Below are 22,843 nucleotides of genomic sequence, written 5' to 3' on the forward strand. Positions count from 1 at the left end.
TTTTGTATTTTACCAATGCAGTTTAATAATTGAGGGTTTTTAAAGATATGCCTGTATCTAATAGGGTTCAGTTTGCCTATTTATTTCTTAATTTCCAATGCATCAATTATAACATATCTGCAGGACATTTTAAAAATCTCTTATAATTAAGACCTAAACCACACTTATATGTTCAATTGCTAATGTTTTTCCTTAATTTTTCCACTTCTTCTTTTTAATATTCGTTGCTGTTTATAGAGCATTTTTGATGGATGTCTCCAATCTGACACTAATTCCGGCATAGATTAAAATTACGACTTGTTTATATTCATCTTTGTTCAAAAGGAAAATTTTCCACTTAGAAAGAAATTATTTCAGAATGCTGACAAATTTAACATTTTTAATTTCAGGTTACCATTTTTAATTTAAAAAATCTTGTTAGGTTAATCTGGTAAATGCTAAAATCTTTAGGATAGGTAGGTGTACTTATGAAATAATAAGGGATAGATACCAAGTTAGATCTAATAACCCTACTCAGGGTTTTACCAGCTCATCCTCACACTAATTTCCTTCTCTAGTGTTACAATTAGCAATGACAGTTACCATTTAAGAGGAGCTATACTCAGTTTCTCTCCATGAATCTATAAAAGCACACTGTGAGGTGGCTTTAATCATTTCCACTCAGGTAATAAAATTGCCATAATTGGCAATTTGTCAGTGAGACATAGAGAGGGGGAAAGTCAGGACTGGTTGCAATTCTATCTGTTCTTTCTCACCTTTATGTTCCCACATGTATTATCTCTGTCCACCTTTGTAATTGGAACTCCAGTTGATTCAACCAAACACTGTGAAGCCTACATCTTACTTAACAACATGTTTTTCTCCCAAGCGAGTGTATAATTGTGAAGCCAATATCCAGGAGATGAAGAAAATCCAAAGTGCTAAGACCAGTATTTATACCATTTCTCCTTCAGAGGCATCTGACAATTCTAGAGGTTGTAGATGAGAGGCTCAACGTTGAGCAGAATTATCAAGAGACTCAAAAGCCAAAGGGTTCACCAGCAATGAACAATTCAAAAAGGAAATAAAACAATTATATTTATAGTAGTACCCAGAGGAATAACACATCTATGTGTATATATAAATTTAATCAAGAAGGTAGAAGACTTATACTCTGAAAATTACTGAAAGAAATTAAAGAATACCTAAATAAATGGAAAGACATCCCATGTTCATGTATTCAAAGATTTAATATTGTTGAGAAATCAATACTACGCAAAGCAATCTACAGATTCAGTGTAATACCTATCAGAATTCCAATGGCCTTTTTTTTTCTTTTGCACAAATGAAAAATCTGACCCTTATATTCATATGGAAGTACAAGAACTTACAATGGACAAAACAATCTTGAGAAAGAAGATCAAAGTTGGAAGTTCTACATCTCCCAATTTCAACATTAAGTATAAAGCTATAATAATTAAGACAGTGTGACATTGGCATGAGAATAGGCACATAGAGCAATGGAAAAAAAAATTGGGAGTCCAGAAACAACTTTATACATTTATGGCCAATTGATTTTCTTTTCTTTTCTTTTCTTTTAAGATTTATTTATTTATTTTAGAGAGGGGTTGGGGAGAAGCAGACGGAGAGAGAGTTCCAAGCTGACTTCACAGTGAGCACAGAGTCCAACAAGGTGCTTGATCCCACCATCCTGAGATCACAGCCTGAGCCAAAACCAAAAATCAGACACTTAACTGACTGCACAACCTGGGTGCCCATGGCCGATTGTTTTGCAACGAAGATATCCATACTAATCAGTGGGGAAAGAACAGACTCTTCAACAGTTGGTGCTGGGATAACATGATAACCATATGCAAAGGGATGAAATTGTACCCCTACTCACACGATACAGAAAAATTAAATCAACATGGATCAATGAAGTAAATATAAGAGCTAAAATCGGAAAACTCTCAGACAAAAACATAACGGTAAATTTTCATGACCTTGGATTTGCAAAGCACTCTTAGATGTGACATCATAAGTGCAAGCAACAAAAAAGAAAATAGATTGGACTTCATAAAAATTAGAAACTTCTGTGCATAAAAGAACAGTAGAAAGAAGGTGAGGGGCACCTGGGTGGCTCAGTGGGTTAAAGCCTCTCCCTTCGGCTCAGGTCATGATCCCAGGGTCCTGGGATTAAGCCCCGCATTGGGCTCCCACTCAGCAGGGAACCTGCTTCCCTCTCTCTCTCTGCCTGCCTCTCTGGCTACTTGTGATCTCTCTCTCTGTCAAATAAATAAATAAAATCTTTAAAAAAAAAAAAAAGAAAAGAAAAAGAAAGAAGGTGAAAAGAGATTTCGCATAATGGGATAAAATATTTGCAAACTATATATCTGATGATGGTCTAAAATTCAGACTATATAAAAATACTTAAACTAAACACAGTGATCCCAATAATTCCCATCTCCTACTATTTCCACTTTTGTTTCATACCCTCCACTTGATAGAGACCTTAGCCCAATGACTTGTGCCTAAAATATATAACATGGCGAAAGTGATGGAAGCCAGTCATAAAAAGACAAATGTATTATTCTACTCATATGAAATGTCTAAAAACAGTCAAAATTATAGAAAGAGAAAATAGAAGAGTGCTTACCAAGAGCTGGAGAATCAGTGTTTAACAGGTATATAGAGTTTCAATATTGCAAGATGAAAAAGTCCTAGAGAGATGTAATAACACAACAATGTGAATATACTAAATACTGCTGAACTACACCCTTAAAAATTGTTAAGATGATAATTTTGTGTTATGTGTTTTTTACCATAGTAAGTGTCCTATTGAAAACTGATGGGATGTCACTTCCGCTAAGGTTAAAGAAGATGGCGATTTCTATCTTGCTGTTATTTTTTTCTCTGTTGCCTTCTCAGCAGGCATGCTTTGATGAAGCAATCTGCCACCTTGGAGCAGCCCACATAACCAGCAATCATGAGCCAGGTTAAAAGTAGATTCTCCCCCAGCTGAATTTTGACATGACTACAGTCCCAGCTGATACCTTCATGGAAGCCTGTGAGAGACCCTGAACCAAAGGATCCAGGTAAGCCACACCCAAATTTCTGACCCACAGAAACTGTGAGATAATAAATGTTGTTGTTTTAAACCTCTAAGTTTGGGGTTGTTTATTTTTTGGTAGCCAGCAGATAGATAACTAAGATAAGAGAGTCAATTAAAATCCAGTGGGTTTTTATCTATTGAAACCAATTATTTGATTCTAAAATTTATATGGGAATGTAACATACCAAGTATAGACAATTTTAAAGAATAACAAAGCTGGACACTTTGTACCATCGTATATTAAAGCCTTTCATGAAGATACAGAAATAGAAAGTATGGAATGGTGCAAGGAGAGACAAACTCGATTATGGAACTGTCGAGTCCAGAAAAAGAACCACACACATACAACGATCTTCTTGATGACACATGCAACTTTGCAATGTACGAGGAAAAGGATGATTGTTTCAATAAACAGTGCTGGATCAACTGGACACATATAAGAAAAAATTAATTTGACACCTATCTCTACATGGATCTATAATCCAATAGGTTTTTGTGAACTAGCGGGAGAATTGTAAACCAAAAGATTAAACAATAAACTTTGAAGCAAAAACATCAGGGAATATCTTCATGATACTTTCTTATGTATCTATTTCTTGAACACATTTCTAAGGTGCTGGAAATACTCTATTCCTTGATCTGAGTGCTGGCTACACAGTTGTATTTGATTTGTGAAAATTCACAAAGCTACCCACACTTATGGTATATGTGTTTTTCTGTATGACTTCGAGAAATAGATACAAGAATTTTAAAAAAAAAAGCCTCAAGAAAAAAAATAATTGGGAGTAAATCTAACCAAATGTGTTCAAAACTCCAAACCAGAAAGTTATAAAACACTTCTGAGAAAAATTCAAAGACCTAAACAAATGGAGTTGGGGGGGATATGCCATGTTATGAACTGAAGAGCAATACTAAAGATTTTAATTCTACTTAAACTGATATACAGATTCATCCTAAACCAACCACTGATATGTTTTTTTTTTAAGATTTTATTTATTTATTTGACAGAGATCACAAGTAGGCAGAGAAGCAGGCAGAGAGAGATAGGAGGAAGCAGACTCTCCGCTGAGCAGAGAGCACGATGCGGAGCTCGATCCCAGGACCCCGGGATCATGACCTGAGCCGAAAGCAGAGTCTTTAACCCACTGAGCCACCCAGGCACCCCCGATAGGTTTGTTTTTTTTTTTTTTTAGCATAAACTGATCATTGAATTCTAATATTTTCATAGAAATGCAGAGGGCCAAGAATAGTTAAAGCAATATTAAAGAGTAAGAATAAAGTGGGAGAAATTGCCTAACTACATATGAAAACATACTATAAAACTCCAGTAATTAAGACAGAGTGGTATTGACATCAGGATAGATAAATATAACATTGGGGCAGAGTAGAGTCCAGCAATACATCCACACATATATGGATTCCTGATTTTTAATACATGTGGCATGCAGAACAGTAGGAGAAGACAACCTTTTTTTTTCCCCTTTGGGAAAGACAATCCTGTCAATAAATGATTCTGGGTCAACTGAATATCTATATTATGGAAAACAAAATTAAACTTGTTCACAACTTCAAACTATATATAAATGTAAATCCTAGATGAATTTAGGTCTAAATATGAAAAGCAAAACAATAAAACTTCAAGGTCTTAGTATAGAAAAACTTTCTTTAAGTGGGACACAGAAAAGATTTTTTTCTTCAAATGTTTATCTAAATTCTAGTTAGTTACCATACCATGCAATATTGGTTTCAGGAGTAGAATTCAGTGATTCATCACTTACATACAACATCTAGTACTCAACAGGACAAGTGCCCTCCTGAATACCCAACCCCCCCCCGCATCCCTCCATAAACCCTCGGTTTACCTCTATCCTTACCTCTATCTCTTATGGTCTGTTTCCCTCTCTCTTTCTCCCCCTTCCAATATGTTCATCCATTTTGTTTCTTAAATTCCCATATGAGTGAAATCATATGGTATTTTTCTTTCTCTGACTAACTTATTTTGCTTAGCATAAAACCCTCTAGTTCCATCCACATCATTGTGAATGGCAAGATTTCATTCTTTTTGATGGCTGAGTAAGATTCCAGTGTGTGTATATATACCACATCTTCTTTCTCCATTCATCAGTCAATGGACATTTTAGCTCTCTCCATAGTTTGGCTATGGTTGATAATGTTGCCATAAACATCAGGGCGCATGTACCCCCTTTGAATCTCTATTTTTGTATCCTTTGGGTAAATATCTAGTAATGCAATTGCTGGATCATAGGGTGGTTCTTTTTTTTTTTTTTTAAAGATATCAAATAAAGATATTTGACAGAGAGAGAGAGATCACAAGTAGAGAGAGAGAGAGAGAGAGAGAGGAGGAGGAAGCAGGCTCCCTGCCTAGCAGAGAGCCCGATGTGGGACTCGATCCCAGAACCCTGAGATCAGGACCTGAGCTGAAGGCAGAGGCTTAACCCACTGAGCCACCCAGGCAGCCCAAGGGTGGTTCTATTTTTAAGGGACATAGAAAATACTAACCAAGATGGAAAGACTGATAAACTGAACCCCATCAAAATAAAGAAAATATTTATCAAAAGACATCAAGACAGTACAAATTGGAGGAACATAGAGGGAACAGATATATGGAACACAAGACTAATAAAGTTTTCATATGCAGAATCTGTAAAGAATGCCTTTCAAATTCATAAGAAAAAACAATCCAATAGAAAAATCATGAGAAACTTGAATAGGCATTTCATCAAAGAGGATATCCTGTCAATACATATATGAAAAGATGTCCAACCTCATTCATAATTATGGAAAAGCAAGTTAAAAGTATAATGACATAGTACACGCACTAGGCTAAAAGTACAAGGTCTGGCAATCCCAGTTGTGGACAAGTTTGTGGAAGGAGATGACAAACAAAACTAGTGGAGGAAATGTAATTGATACAAGCTCTTTGCATCAATTGAGATACATTGTGACTCAGCCAACAGGAACAGGTGCAGATGTAATAAATAAATGTACAAAATGTTTATTATAGTAACAGTTGTATTAGACCCCAGACTGGAAACAATCCAGATATCTATCTACAGTAGAGAGTATAGAAAAATCTCTGAAAATTCATACGATGGAAAATTTTACATCAATGAAAAAGAAGGAAATCCCGCTAAATGCAACAGTAGGCTTAGGTACTAAAATCATAATGGTGAGTAAAAGAAGCCAGACATGAAAGAATACATACTGTATGTTTCCAATTATATGCATTTCAAAACTAGTCAAATATGGGATCAGTGGATGGGAGGAAGATAGTAATGATGAAGGAGGATTGCAGGGTGGTGGCGGAGGGGGTCCTTCTGAAGTGCTGGATATCTTCTATGGTCTGAGTTTGCTCAAGGTTACATGAGTGTTGGACCTCACTGAAGTGTATTTTATCATCTGTGTACTCTTTTCTATGAGTATTTCAATTTAAAAGTTAAAAAAATTTTCAATTAATTAAAAAAAAAATCTCTGTACCTGAATCTTAACTGTGGCCCTAAGGAGAGTCCTATCTTTTTCCTGATACGTGGCTCATGTCCTATCATATGAGCATTCACCAGCTCTTAGCCTCTAATTTTGTGCCCCCTCCTGAGATCCGCTCTCAGTCTCGGGGCGGCCATTTTGACTCAGCCTTAGCCTTTCTTCCCATCCACCTCCAGTGGCCCCACCAGGCCCCGATCCCTCAACAGTGTGAGACACCACAGCTGATCCTTTCCTCAAGGTGGAAGAGGACACAGTTACAACGTCTGCCTAAAACACTTTGTACATGCCTACCTCCCTCAGGACAGCAGAAGCTCCCCAGCAAAAGAAACTGCTTTCCTCATGTTTGTATGCAGCAGATCCCCAGCACAGGGCCCGGCAGGCAACAGACATTCAGGAAGGGGAGAAGGATGCTACCTTGATAATGTATTTGACAAAACATATACCAGTGTCAGAAGAACAGAAAGGGTAGTAGAGAGCAGACCAGAGGAGAGGGATGCTTTTATGCTCCTGGTTCTGAACAAAATAGATTTGATTACATATATCTGAAAGCCTTCAATGTTTTGTTTTGTTTCCCCTGATTTTGCCTACACTTGACTTCAAACATCCTTCTGCCAAGTTCTAACTAAGGTACATTTCGCTATAATTATCTGATTACCAGAGAGATTAATAAACCTTTTCAGCTTGGCTCATAAATCACAGAGTTTTACAAGTGGGAGATTTTCAAAGAAGAGGCAAAATCTCATTGCTTAGTCACTCTATTGTCTTCTTGAATCAGTTTTAGAATCTAACAGCACTTCATGTTCAAAGGCATATAAAAGTATTGACTTTCTTTGAGATGAACATTATGTTCTAATGACCAAAAGTGATAAATATTGTATTGAATGAAAGTAAGACAAGCCCAGTATTTCAAAAGACTATAAATCTTTATGTTTTCCCAAATGAAAATACACTCCTATTTTATTACCAGAGAACAATTTGAAAGCTTTAAACTACGAAAGAGACTAAGTAATACTACGTCTGGTAAAAGAACGTGGATATTATTGTACCCAGCAGGCTTATGGCTTGGAGAAGTTGGTATTAAAGAAAGGCAGAGTGGGTGTCAGATTCAACTGAGAACCAAGAGGAGAGACCACCAACGGTTGCCCAATGTAGCACCAGATTGGGAAATCGTAGGGAAGCCTCTAAGGACAGTAACCAAAGACTATTTAGCTGAGAAAGTTGGTATGTTTATTAGACAGAAAGCAGTGGCTGCTATAGTTCTACTGTTTGAATCCCTTTTTAGCAATCCAGACTGAATGACATCGTACTGCTTACTATCTGAACCACCTAGAAAGTTAAATTTAGCTAGGAACCCTCCTCTTAGCTCACCCCATCATTCCTTTCCCTACTCGTACATTTTTGGGCATTACTAAAGAAAATTCTATAAGAACCTGCACTAAGGCCTTTTTGAACCTAATAGTTCTCATTTCAGTGGTGGCATCACAGGACAAATGGCACGCTTAGTCAATCAGCTCTAGAATTGCCTCCAGATGCCTTTCCAAAATTCATAGCTAATTTTGCAGAAAGAAGGCCTATCACTATCTTAAACTTGTATGAAAAAAAGGAGAATATAAAATATACCACAGCGACACAAGAGAAGAACAGATTTACTTTCCTTAGTTCTAATTCAAAAAAATAAAATCCCTGGGAAGAACTCTGACTTGGGTCATGCACCCATCTTTGAGGACAGAAGAACTGAAGACTATATGATTGGCAGTTCCCACTATAATAAAAGTTTTCAAGTCAGAAGAACAATTGGTTCTCCCCTCAAAAAGCACGTTATTCCCAGAAAAGACCAAAAATAGATTTGTTCCATAAATGCATGTTGCAGGGTTTGAGGGATATAATTAATAAATCCCTCTTGAATTGTCTCTGAGTTTGGAACTGATTAAGAGATAAATGCAGGTATTCAATGAACAGAGATTAAATGACCTGTGTTTAGGCTGAATTAGAGGGAATTTCAGATCTACAGCCAGTACCTAGTTACCTTATATCTGACCCCATGTCTAGCTCTTGGGATTACAAACCCAGTGGAGAGTTTGGATCTTCAAAGCAGATTTGCCACCCAAAATAGCTGCCTCCCACCAACAAACCTCACAGTGAAGACAGAAATAAATGTTTTATGTAAGGATGTTATCATTGTATGAGCAGCATATAAATGTAAAGATGGATATTTATAAAGAAATGTCATTCATGAACTCAGTAAACATATAAGGAATATCTCCTATGTGCCAGGCACTGTTCTTGGTTCTTGGCAAACAAAAGTGAACCAGTCAAAGACTCCTGCTCCTGTAGAACTTAATTCCTAGGAGTAAAACAGAAACCGAAGGATATGAAAGAGAGAAAGAACATACTAGAAACAACAATCGCTAGATAGTAAAGAATAAATAAATAGAGTAAAATTAACTTGTTAAAATTCATATCATGAGTTTAGGAGCTCACAGTATCAAATAAACAAATCCTGGGAAAAGAAAAGTTGGAGAATTTGACATCTCTCAGACCACTATGGAAGAGAAATTTTCAGTAAAGGAAGCCAAGGAGCATAATTAGAAAAAGGCATGTAAGAATCTTCATGTTGGGTATCATACCAGTCAGAGTTCAACCAGCGAAGCAGGACCAGTAGGAGATAAATATTAAAAGATTTGTTGAAATGAATTGGCTTCTGTGCCTATAGGAGCAACCAAGGCAAGTCTGAAATCCATGGAGAGGGCTGTCAGGAAGGGGGAACGGGCTCAATCTCCACTTCACAGGCAGGATTTTTTCTGAGAAGCCTCAGTTCTGCTTTTAGGATATTTCAGTGGATTGAATCAAGCCCACCCAGATTATCTAGAACAATCGTCCTTCCTTAAAAATTAACTGATTATGGACTTTACATCTACAAAATACCTTCACTGCAACACCTTAACTGATGTTTGATTGAGTAACTGGGAAGGGAGCCTTGCCAAGTTGACATGTAAAAATGACCATTGCAGGTGTGAACATAAAAAAACAAAACAAAACAAAACAAAAAAACAACCACCCTTCATCAATGACTGAGAGAGAGAGAAATAGTTCATGAACAGAACAGATGAAACCCACTCCCCAACCAAGTGAAAGGGCTACCTATATGTCTACTGTGTCACCCAGAAACCTACCTGTCACCTGCAACAGATTTGAGGTTATTATGGAACATGAGCCATAAAGCCCACAAACCTACCACTCAACTGTACATAAACCATCGTGGTCAAAGTTCATAGCAGTTCTTCTATGAAGCTGTTCTCACGTCATACCTTGGGTTCTTGCCTTCCTTCCTTTGCCATATTCTTCCCTCTCCTGAGAAGAGGCTCACTGTCTCTTTCCCCACCACGTAACCTGTCTTAACTCTTGCTGGACTTCTCACTGTCTAATGTGTATAGTCATTTCTCATATGCCTCTTACCTCCTCTCCTAGACGGGAACCTCTCTGAAGACAAGAGCCAATTCTTATGTACAGAGCCATAGATGGCTCATAGAGGCAACCCAAAATAAGTGTCATGAATAAATAATGAGCAACTGAAAGAAGAACTGTAAATGAGACATTTTAAACAAGGACGAAGATTTCAATACAAAAACTCAAAAAGCCTCTAAATAATTAATAGTAAGTGTCCAGCCAACTCACTAACAAAGAGTTACATTTAGATGGTCTTTAAGTTTGCAGAATGCCTTGGCGTCTCCTGCAATATTAATGTTCCAGTTGAATGACACAATTAATTTTTGACCAACTTTAAAAAAGAAAAGGAAGACTATGAAGTCAGAGTGTTGCAAAATTAACTCAAAATAACATTCCACTTACAGACTTAGAAACAAGCATAGCATATCCTTTAAGGAAAATTCAACTTTTCACCACATTATCGGTACAGGACTAGTATCTGGAGTAAATAACATAATTCTTCATGAAGGTTAGCACTGAATCTATATTGAACTTATTTTTTCATTGATAATCATGTTCTCAAAACTGGCATCAGTGGGCATTGTTAATGCAAAGGACAAGTTTGATTTTATTTTTCAAGAGCAAAAAAATGTTTCTATATCTAGTGTCCTTACATTAGAATTGGAAAAAGGAGAAGAGTGGTAGATGCCCGCCCAAAATATCTTCACTGTGGGACTCCCTGTGACCTGAAACACTCACCCTACCACTCACTATTGGACAGTGTAGCTATATAGTTTGCAAATATTTATATTTTCCTGATTATAAAAGCACTGTATACCCATGGCAGAAAATTTAGAAAAACATAAGAAACATAAAAGTCCATTTACTTCTCATGACCACTTTCCCTAACTTTGCCATCAGCCTTGGTTGAGAAGCTCTTCTTCCTCACTGCTCTATCCCTTAAAAACCAACATCCAAGCCTTAACCATAAAGTGAATCCAATCTTTCCCAAAGGCTTGAGACATCACGGAGGTAATTAAGAGTTCTAGGAGCAGTGGCTTCACCTACAACAGCCAGGACTCCAAACCCAACTCAACATTCTTCTACCTTCCTCCTGCAGGCTCTCCCACCAGGGAGAAAGCCACTTCTCTTTTACCAGACAGGTTGAGAACCTCCTCTATTTTGCCTGACTGGGAATGGCCCAAAATGTCCTCATACCTGTATCTGACATCCCTATATTTTAGAACACAGAAATGGAAACCTTTAAAAAAAACAATCGCACCTGGGCAGATGGCCATTTATAACTCGTCTCCTGGGGGAGACTCTTACTCACTGGGTCAGCAACCTGAGTCAGCCCCGAAGAAAACGTGGCCATCTGAAGTGAACACCAAATTGAGAATAATTGCTCCCCTGGGGCCTTAAAGATTCGCAAAGTGACTAGGAGTCTACATGTCTCTAACTTGGGGAAACAAGAAGAGCAGACAAAAAAACTGAAAACACTGAAATTCCCCATTATAATGCTGATCATGACCGGCTTCACTTAAAATTATTTTTTTTCATTTTGAAATGATCTCAAACTCTAAAGAGAAATTGCAAGAACAATTTTTTTTTCCCTGAAGTATTTGAGTGCGGGTTGCTAACATGATGCCCTATCACTGCTGTATCTTTTAGGGTATACTTCTTATATATAAGGACATCCTCTGACATAGCCACAATGCAATCAGGAAATTAACATTAACACTGGTACATTATCACTTTATTTTTTAGAGCAGTTTTAGGTTCACAGCAAAAAATTCCAATATAGCCCTATTCTCTCTCACACACACAGCCTCCTCAAGGTCAACATTCTGCACCAGGCTAGCACATCTGTTACAATCCTTAAACCGTCACTGACACATCATTATCACCCCAAATCCATAGTTCACTTAAGGGTTCACTCTTGGTATTCTACATTCTATAGGTTTTGACAAATATGTAATGATACACACTCACCATTAGAGTGTTGTACAGAATAGTTTCACTGGCCTAAAAAACCCTCTGTGCTCTGCCTATTCATCCCTCCCCCAGCCCCTGGAAACAACTGATTTTTCCACTGTTTCCACAGTTTTGCCTTCTCTGAAACTGCCATAGCGTTGGAATCATATGGTATGGAAACTTCTCAGATTAGCTTCTTTCCCTTAGTGACACCTATTTAAGTTTCCTCCATGTCTTTTCATGACTTGACAGCTCATTTATTTTTGGCAATAAATAATACTCCACTGTCCAGAGGTACTGCAGTTTATGCATCCATTCCCCTACTAAAGGATCTTGGTTATTTCCAAGTTTGGGCGATTGTGCATTAAACTACTGTAAACATCTGTATGAGGGTTTTGTGTAAATGTAAGTTTTCAACTCTTTTGGGTTTTCAACTCTAAGGAGAGCAGTTGCTGGGTCATATTGTAAGAGTGTGGATAGCTTTATAAGAAACTGCCAAACTGTATTCCAAAATGGCTGTACCATGTTGGACTCTAACCAGCAACAAATAAAAGTTCCTATTGCTCCACATCTTTATCAGCATTTGGTGTTGTCAGTGTTCTGGATTTTGGTGTAGTGGTATCCCACTTTAACTGACATTTCCCTGAAGACATACAATGCGAAGCATCTTTTTGTATGCTTATTTGCCATCTCCGTATATTTTCCTTGGTGAGGTGTCTGTCAAGGTCTTTGGCTCATTTCCTAGTTGGGTTGTTTGTTTTCTTATTGTTGAATTTTAAGAGCTCTTTGTATATTTTGGATAAGTCATTTATCAGATAAATCTTCTGCAAATATTTTCTCCCAGTCTGTGACTCGCCTTCTCGTTCTCTTGAGGGACTTGAATTTTCATTGACATTTGAACTTCTTTTTTGAAGTTTTGTTTTGTGCTTTTCTATAATGGACCATTCTTTCCTATTTAGAATGTATTATTTAATATCTGAAATGTGAAAAATATAGAACACATATGTAAATTATGAAGCAAAACATTTAAATGAATCACTCTAAACTCATAACTTAAGATCTAGAATATTGCCAAGAAGCTTACACCTTCAATATCTCATGCTTCCCTATGTTATTTGCAGGGATACACCTGTGTCTACCCCCCACTCAAAGGTAACCATTGCCTTGGATTATGCATTTATTTCTGCTTTTAAAATAGTACAGGGGCACCTGGGTGGCTCAGTGGGTTAAAGCCTCTGCCTTCGGCTCAGGTCGTGATCTCAGGGTCCTGGGATCGAGCCCCATATCGGGCTCTCTGCTCAGCGGGGAGCCTGCTTCCCCGTCTCTCTCTGCCTGCCTCTCTGCCTACTTGTGATCTCTGTCAAATAAATAAAATCTTTAAAAAAAAAAAATAGTATAATCAGGGGCACCTGGATGGCTCAGTCGTTAAGCGTCTGCCTTCAGCTTGGGTCATGATCCCAGGGTCCTGGGATCAAGCCCCACATTGGGGTCCCTGCTTGGCAGGGAGTCTGCTTCTCCCTCTCCCACTCCCCCTGCTTGTGTTCCCTCTCTCACTGTGTCTCTCTCTGTCAAATAAATAGATATAATCTTTTAAAAAATAATGTAATCATATATAGTGAATATAACTTTGATTTTATTTGTCTTAAAGGTTTATAAAAATGGTGACATACAAAAGTTGTCTACACGGCTTGCTTTTTTCACCCAATATAATTTTTTTAGATTCATTGAAGTTTTTCAATGTAGCTATGTTTCATTCATTTTCTCTCTTATGTGCTATTTCAATGCATGAAGTATACAATAGTGCATCTTTTTTTTGTCATGTAACCATTTATATTGACTTCATTTTATACTGCAAACAATGTTGTTAAGGGAATCTATATACATACCTCCTAACATAGGAGCAAACATTCTATACGTGTAGTGTAACAATGGAATTGTTGCCACGTGGTCAAAAAGATTGTAGCAGGTTATATTTTTTTTATTATGTCCAGTTAGCCAGCATATAGTACATCATAAGTTTTTAATGAAGTGGTCAACGATTCATTAGTTGTGTATAACACCCAGTGCTCATCAGAATGTAGTTTACATGTTTTTAATAACAGCAGTGTGTAAAAATTATCCATTATTCCACATCCTCACTAATAAATGCTAATAGGCTTCTTTATTTCTTCCAATCTAGTGATATAAAAATGGTATTTCATTGTCTGAAATGACATTTTCTGATTAAAGTTGAGCAACTTTTCATAAGTTCATTGGACATTTTTTTTCCTGTATAATGCCTCTTCTATATGTTGTACTTTTTCTACTGATTTCACATTCTCTATTTGGTTTATAGATCTTATGTATTCTGATTACTAATCTTTTATTGATTTTATACATCATAAATATTTTTGGCCAATTTGAGCTTTTGTTTTCATTTTCTTTACAGGGTCTTGGTGAACCAAAATTCTTGATTTTAATTTTGCCAAATTTATCAATCTTTTCTGCTATGTTGATACATTTTTGTATCATGTTTAAGAAATTTTTTCTTAAGAAATTTCTTAAGAAATTATTTTCCTATATTTTTCCTAAAGGTTTTCATGTTTAAATATTTAGTTGCGTGAAAGATATAAAGTAGCGATTTAATTTCAGTTTTTATTTAACCAAGAGTCCAATGAAACTTACTAATTTTTAATTTCCTCCAGGGAAATCCACTATGTGTTGCACTATTATAAAGAAATTTGCATGTGTACATGACTTTCTTCCATTAGATAATTTGTTTATGTCTGACCATAAGCATATGATACCGATTTCCATGGCATTATAGGAAGTCCTCAAATGTGGTAGCGTAAGTACCTCCATCGTATTCCTCTTGGAGGTATTTTAAGTTTTCTTGGGCCTTTAAATTTTAGAATCCGCTTTTCAACTTTCCTAACAAATTCTTTTGGAATTTTTATTGGAATTTTATGGATTTTTACCTCCAATGTTGTCTTTACAATATTGTCTTTCAGTCCATAAATGTGTATTATCTTTCCATTTATTTAGCTCTTTTCTAGTTGTCTGCTAATGCAGTTTAATAATTTTGTCCATATAGATAACGCACACATTTTGGTAGAGTTATGCCAAGGTACCTTCCATTTTTGTTGCTTTAAAAATGGTATATAGTTGTTTGTTTTTTTAATTAAACTTTTCATTTTGAGATAATTGTAGGTTTACACACAACTATAAGAAATAACACAGAGAAACACTGTCTATGCTTCACTTCATTTCCCCTGGTGGTAACATTTTCCTAGCTATTGTACAATATCACAACTAAGAAATTGATCTTAATGAAATGCATGCATCTTATCCAAATTCCACCAGTTTTATATGCACATGTATGTGTGTTTAGTTCTTTTTTACAATCTTATCACACATAGTTTCACCCACGCAGCCACCACTATATTCCAGACAGACAAAAACTGGTCACCACAAGAATCCCTCACGCTCTTAAGTTTATAGCTACATCAGTATCCCTTCCTCCCAACCGCTCATCACTTCTCGAACCCCTGGCAACCACTAATGCACTCTCTGTATAGAAAATGTTGTCATGTTGAAAACGTCTGAACACAATGATACAACATGTAAACTTCAGGGATTGGCTCTTGACTCAGCATAATTTCTCTGAGATTCATGATGTTGTTGCAGGTATCAATTGTTGTCCCCTTCTACTGCTGAGTAGCCTGTGAGGTAGACGCTGTCATGTTTAGTTAGTCACCCACTAGAGGACACTTGAGTTGTTTCCAGTCTGGGGCTCTTAGGGATAAAACTGCCATAAACATTCATGTATGTATTTTTGAGTTAACAGAAACTTACATTTCTCTGGGGAAGATGTCCAAGAGTGCCATTGTTGGGTTGCATTGTAAGAGCGTGTGTAGTTTTATGATATATATCTATGCATATATGCATAGATATGGCTAGCTCTAACTTTTATAGTAGGTCTGTACCATTCTACATTGCATTTGTGAGATCACCCCAACCTGGTCATGTGGTAGCATCATATTTTTATATAACTGGTCATTTTGGATCACCTCTTAATGATTTTCTTTTTTAGATTTTATCCTTTGTTTTATTAAACATTTTATAAACTAGTTTATATTCTGTGCTTGATGATGCCAATATCTGAAATGTTGGAGCCCTGGCTCAATTTTTGGTTGTTTCTGCTGAGTTTCATTCATGGTGATTTATTTTCTTGGGACTTTGATAGTTTTTTTCTTATGAGCTCATATTCAGTTGATTTTAATCTTCAGGGAAACTGAAAGCTATAACGAGATTATTACCTCCAGGAAGGGCTTGTGTTTGTTTCTGCTGGGACTCTAGGGTACTACTCTGGGAACTTCTAAGCTCCTTTCCAGTGTCCCCACCTTAATTTGGACTCAAATTCAATCTCCCCAACTTGGGGTTATTTCACATCCCTGGATTTCATGGATCTCCCAAGTAAAAATCTTATTTGTAGGATAAAGTAAGCAGGAGGAGAGTGGAGCAAAGTCCTGAGTGGCTTGGGACTGTGGTACTGACCCAGCTGGTGTCCCCCAGATGCACTCTGAGCCCTTGCACAGGAAGAGGCAGGATGAGATTGAGTGTGGAGATGGTTCTGGAGGATTAGTGTGGGAGTGACGTTTCCAGACGTAAACTAGTACCTTCTTTCACATTTACCTGAGGCCACACCTGGATAAAAGTGCTATCTGGCAGCTTTCAGACCTTTGAAAGGCTCTTTCCAATCTTATTAATGTATTTAAATAATGTTAATAATTTATATTATTATATAATAGTTTATGTATTTTATAGTTTATATATTATATATTTAATATATTTATATATTTAATAGTTTATATAACATATATTATATAATAGTAAATAATTTAAATAAGATCTCATTTTGCTAGAATCCCAACCAGTCTAAACTGAATCATGTCTGTTCAACAGCAAGTTGGCTGCTTTAAGCAACCATGAAGGCTGCAAGTGATATTCTCCAAGACCAACAGGAACGAGAACATTCTCCATTTATGGGGTTTGTAGCCCAGTTTTCCCTGAGGTCACACTACTTATCTTGATCTATGGAATACTTCCATGAACCTATAGTTGGTTAAACCTGAATACTATATTCGGTGACCTGGTTCCAGGTTTGTAACAATCCATCTTGTTACAGAAGGATGCCGAAACAGTAAGGAATGTAAACGCTTGGTTATACATCCCTCAGCAAGTGGCAAGAGGCAGGTTGTTAATTCTTGGATTCTATCAGTGTTTAAATATTTCTAGTTTGAATACTTTTTTAAAGGGAAATTTTATTTATATATTTTTTCGAGAGACAGAGTGCACGGGAGAAAGAATCTTAAGCAGGCCCCACGCTCACTGTGGAGCACCATGCGGGACTCAATTTGACGACCCTGAGACCATGCCCTGAGCCGAAATCCAGACATGTTTAACTGACCGAGCCACCCAGATGCCCCTGAATACTTTCAAACATACATAAGAGTAGAGAGAACAGCTCAATAAACTCCCATATGTCCACCACTCAGAGTCAAAAACTTTTCAACCTTTTTGTCATACTTAGTTTTACCCTTTCAGAGGTTTTCCTGTCTTATTTTGTTGGCTTTTTTTTTTTTTTGAAATGGGATGCTATTTTTATTTTAGTTAAAAATTTTAAGTAAAGTCACTAAATATTTCAATACTCATTCCTAATAATATGGACATTATCTCACATAAGCACAATACCGGTATCCTACCTAAAAAAAAATAAAAAAAATAACACAACACGGGCTGCGTAGTGAGGATTTTTCATTGCAGTTGTTATTCATCAGTCCTCTACTGAGGATCATTTGGGTTCTTTCTAGTCTCTTGCTTTGATAGGTGATTATCAGACCTTTCATAACTAAGCAACTCCCAAAAGATACAGAAGTTTAATTCTGGTTTGGGGCTTCCTCTTCTAATACATGCTTGCTTTACACATCCAAGTCCCCCTGTACATAACCTGCTCTGCATTTTGGCAGGCAGAGGAAAGAAGACATGTTTATTGAGGCTCTTTGTTGAAATGTGCTGGGAGTTTGGGGTTCATTAGGTGAGGCTAATTGAAGTCAATGGCAGACAGCCATGTGTAATTTACAGAGAGAAAGCAGCCCCAGCCTCTGGTCACCCTAAAAGAAAATGTCATTTGGATTACCTCCTGCTGATTTTTAAAAGAACGAATCCTGGAATTTTCTCAGTTTTCTTATAATCTGGCATTTATTGGTCTCCACTTCTGTGAATTCTTTTTAATCAAACAAAGCTTTTGAATATCTGAGTCAGTGTTAGGTCAAGTGGCAGATTTTTATATTCACCATTTGTTCAGTGAAATAGAACTTCTAAAAGACAGTTAATAAATCACTCTGTCCCTTGAAAAGTGAGCTAGAAAAAAGATAATGGGAGTGGTAAGAAAAATTATAAAATGCCAAATATATTCACTGCAATCCATTCATAAAACAGAAGGGAACTGATTTCAATCTCTGAAGCATAATTCAAATATAACCTTGCTTTTCTCTCAGTCAAGGAGCTCAGAGAACCAACCTCAGCTTGTATGTCCCTAAAAATAGAAGATCAGTTTAATTTAGGAATAAGGGGCTATAAAATGTTAGTAGCTTTTTTTTTTAAGCTGCTGCCGTACCAGTTTTCACACGGATGCTCCGTTTCTGATATAAAAGATGAATAATGAAGAACTGGGCTCTATCACTGACCCAGGGCAGGGTCTCCTTCTTCTCCCTGCCCTGACCTCCAGTATTCTCCAGGAGAGCAGCAAACTAGCTCGTGGAAGAGCACAGGCCCCAGAGACAGGCGCAGCAGCTTCCAGTCCTTGCGTTGGTACCTCCTGCCTGGCTGCGTGATTTTGAACAAGTTATTTAACTTCCGAATCTTACTTGTGCCACTCTTAAAACGTGGATTATAATACCTACCTTCTAAGGTTGTGGAGAGAATGAAACTGGGTGTTTCTCAAATGCTACTACACCTTAGCATCACCTTGGAAGCCTATAAAATTCTGGGTGCTTGGGGGCGCCTGGGTGGCTCAGTCGGTTAAGCAGCTGTCTTCAGCTCAGGTCATGATCCCAGGGTCCTGGGATCGAGCCCCTGCTTGTCCCTCTACCTCTGCCTGTGGCTCTATCTACTTGTGTTCTCTCTCTTTCTATCAAATAAATAAGTAAAATATTCAAAAAAAAAATCTGGATGCTTAAGCCTCACCCTGGACCTATGAAATCGAAATCTCTAGGAGAGGGAATAGATAACAGTATTTTTTAAAGCTCCCCAGGGGATTCCATGTGCAGTCAAGTTTAAGAACCCTATTGCTCTAGAGTGTATAAATTTCAAGTACAGTTCCCTTCCCTCAGCAGACTTTTAGTCTGCAGAGACTATAACCATTATGTACTGTCAAATTTCGTAATGCCTTTTTGACTGCCCTTTCTTTCCATTCTCTGACCTGGGGTGTCTCCAGACTGTTCACATGAGTTAAAATTTGACCCAAGAGCCTCCTTGCCCTCACCATCATCCTTTTTTTCCCCCTTCCAGACTCTCCTTTTCTTTCTTATCTCCCTATTTGGTTCCTTAATAAAATAGCAAGCTAATCCCCTAAAATTAAAGGTGTCAGAAGAAGATAGAGAGTTACTGTCTCCAAGCAGACATCCATACTGCGAGGACTCAGAGTGAGACATTCTGCAGACCAAGGGGTCCTCTCAGTATCTCTAGGGTAACAGGAGGGTCACCATTTATGATTCTGTCTTTCCAACTCTATTCAGGGACACAATATGGCTGTTTTGATTACTTTTTCTTACAATTACATGGTTTAATTCCAATTCCTTTTTGTCTGGTTAAGTAGAAATTATGCTGGTCAATTTCAGATCACCATGGTCATGGAAGCCAGGGCACGTACCCGACGAACAGCGCAAGCATCTGATTTGAGGACCATCCATCCTCGGTTGCCAGACTGTGATTTGTTTGCTTTTGACCAGAATGAAAACATAAGTTAATTAAGATGAGATGATAAGTGATGAGTGTGTCCTTAGTCAGGGAATGACTGCTTCAGGGAAACAAGCAAAGTGCTGTCACATGCATGAGCCACGTCATCTCTCCACTGATAAGCATTAGAAGTCTGTGTCAGCCATTCTCAGTAGATGTCTCACACAAAGAGGAATAATTTTCTGCAAGACTTGTTAAATCAAGGTTAGGATTGAAAACTGACAGATGAAAAATTGAACCTCCCAAGGAAGCCAAACATTGGAACGGAACAATACGAAATTTCAATCTCTGCCTCTTAAAATCTCTAAATGCTTCGATCGCTTGACAGTTCAAGTTAATACAACTAATCGACAAAATGGTTTCATTGTTGCTGAGCCATTTCTGAGCATAAGAAAATAAGGTTTGGGGGGAAGGTGGACAGCATCATGAAGTTTCCCTCGTTCTGTGTGTCTGGTGTTCGGCTACTTCTAAGTGTAGTCTACGTTTGTATCTGCTGTGGCCAACGTGCCATTCCCTTCTCAACCCCCTGCGTAAGCGGACATACTAAGAAACTGAACTTTAACTCTATGTCTACTGTACTTTCATCCTGATGGCCTGCTCTCCACTCCATCGGTGACAGTGGGATTTCCTCCCTAGGGTTATAGCCAAACACACAAAACCCAACACCGGACAGAGGTGACTGACCATAACTTCTTAGTTGCACTGTGCCCTGCAGAGCCACATGGGAATTGTAGTCTGGAACACAACAAACAACCAGAGGCTCTAGGAGGTAGACTTTGTAGTAATAAGAGGGAGGGTGACCACTGGTTCGTAGGCGAGGATGTGATTGGCTTGGTTGAAACATTCTGTAGGTGGCAGGGAACCACAGCCCACCTTGCAGGAATAAACAGGCATCGATCGTACCTGGTCCCCATGATTAGGAACTTGCTGGACTGGGGGATCCCATCCTCAGGAGCAGCGTGAGTAGGGGAATTTGCAGGTCTGTCGTTCAGTGCCCTCTTACTTTTTCCCAAATATCAAGGGACATATAATGTTGGGCCTTAACTTTAGGCCTTACACTGCAGTCTTAGGCACTGAGCATTGTCCAGTCACTGGACAGGATAGCAAGAAGCCTGGGTAACCCGTGGTTGGTCATGCTAACCAGATGCTTCCATATTTCTCGCCTGTTAAGTTGTAAGCTTCATGGGGATAACTGCCGTATCTCTTGTTTTCCACAGTAGCCTGACCTCCACACAGAGTGTGACACATTAATTAGTAAATGAATTAATTCATTAACTAATGATCTTCATCAGCTCTCTAAGAGCTGCAGCACCTAAACAGTCTTTAAATCTGATTCTAGGATCTTAGCTTCATGTTGACAGAGAGAGGGAAAAAAAAAAAAAATAACATGATACTATTGACATCACCACCCTGTCATCTTCAGTTTTGCAACATATTCTCATCTTGTTCTTCCTGGAGCTCTGGGAAAAACAAATACCACGTTTCAGTCTCTTAATACTGTTCTACACATGCTAATTGAGAGTTTGCAGGCCTCAGAAGTATAGCCTTGGCAGAAACGCAGAAACAACAACAAAAAAGCCAGCCTCTAGCCAGTGGAATAAAGAGAACAACCCTCTGGCCTGAAAGCACCACCCCAAACCCTTCCCCCCAGCATCCACTGGAAAAGTTAGAAGCAGCACACTCAATGTGCTGCCTTCTCCAACATGTATAATTCTGGAAGATGAGTCAGCCTTTCTGCCTCCCCCTTATTCCCTCTTTATAATTCAAAGCCAAAGCCCACTCTCAAATAGTGTTTCTTAAATGTTGACTCAAGAATAAAATATACTAAGAGACAATTGTTTTAAGTCGGTGTAGCAAAATCTGCCCAAAGAAGAGATAAAATAATGAGTACCAAGGTCCAGATGGCTTTTATGATTAATAAACTGGATTAAATCATGTCTTGAAATCTGTGAGCTTCCTCCTTATATATTTCAATTTTTAATTATTTCGGCTGATTGTAATTTCAATTAATGAAAGCAGACCCAGCACTGCAGCCTTTGAAAGTAATTTCGGTGAGAAGAAAACTATCTATAATTAACTATTTCAACTGAGATTAGAAAATATTTCATTCTTCACAATTTTCTCCCTAGTAGCCCCTGGTGGAAAGAAGTCAGAAGACTGGCATCTCCATTTTGTAAGTTATTTGGACTTGGAGATCACTCCATCTCTCCCGGCTTCAATTTCCTTATCTGTGTAAAATGGGGACAATAATACTTGTCTTGCCAAGTCATTTTGCAAAATAAATGAGATAGTACTGATGAAAATGCTCTGAAAAGTACAAAATGTTATGTACAAATGTAAGATACTGTTAGACCAAAAGTTTCTTGATATTTTCATCCTATGCTTTTTCCCTGAATCCTCCCGTTATTTTTCTGCCCATGAGTGTTATAAGAACTAAAATGTTGCTCTTGATCACTGATGCTGCTCTCTGTCATGGCATCATTCACACATGGGCAGCCCAGACTGAATCGCAGACTCAAACGCAACTCATCTGTGCGGTAATGATTAAGAGCGTGGTCTCTAGACCCATTGCCTAGATTAAGATTGTTGCTCTGCTAGCTCTTTGCTGTATAGCCTAGAACACATCACTTAACCTCTCTGAGCCCCAGGTTCCTCTACCGCAAAGTCAGGGTAATAAGGGAGTCTCTCTCCAAGTCTCAGGTATGCATTAAATGGGTTCACAGACATCATACATCCAGCTGGGGCCAGACACATAGCAAATCTTCAATAGATCTGGCTGTTGTTAGTACCATTACCTCCAGCCACTGTCCACTTTCCAATCTGCTTCTCCTCCACTGGTCCCTACTATCC

This window comes from Enhydra lutris, unplaced genomic scaffold (genome assembly GCF_002288905.1).
Source record: "Enhydra lutris kenyoni isolate GAN:26980312 unplaced genomic scaffold, ASM228890v2 scaffoldscaffold15, whole genome shotgun sequence".
Lineage (NCBI taxonomy): Eukaryota > Metazoa > Chordata > Mammalia > Carnivora > Mustelidae > Enhydra > Enhydra lutris.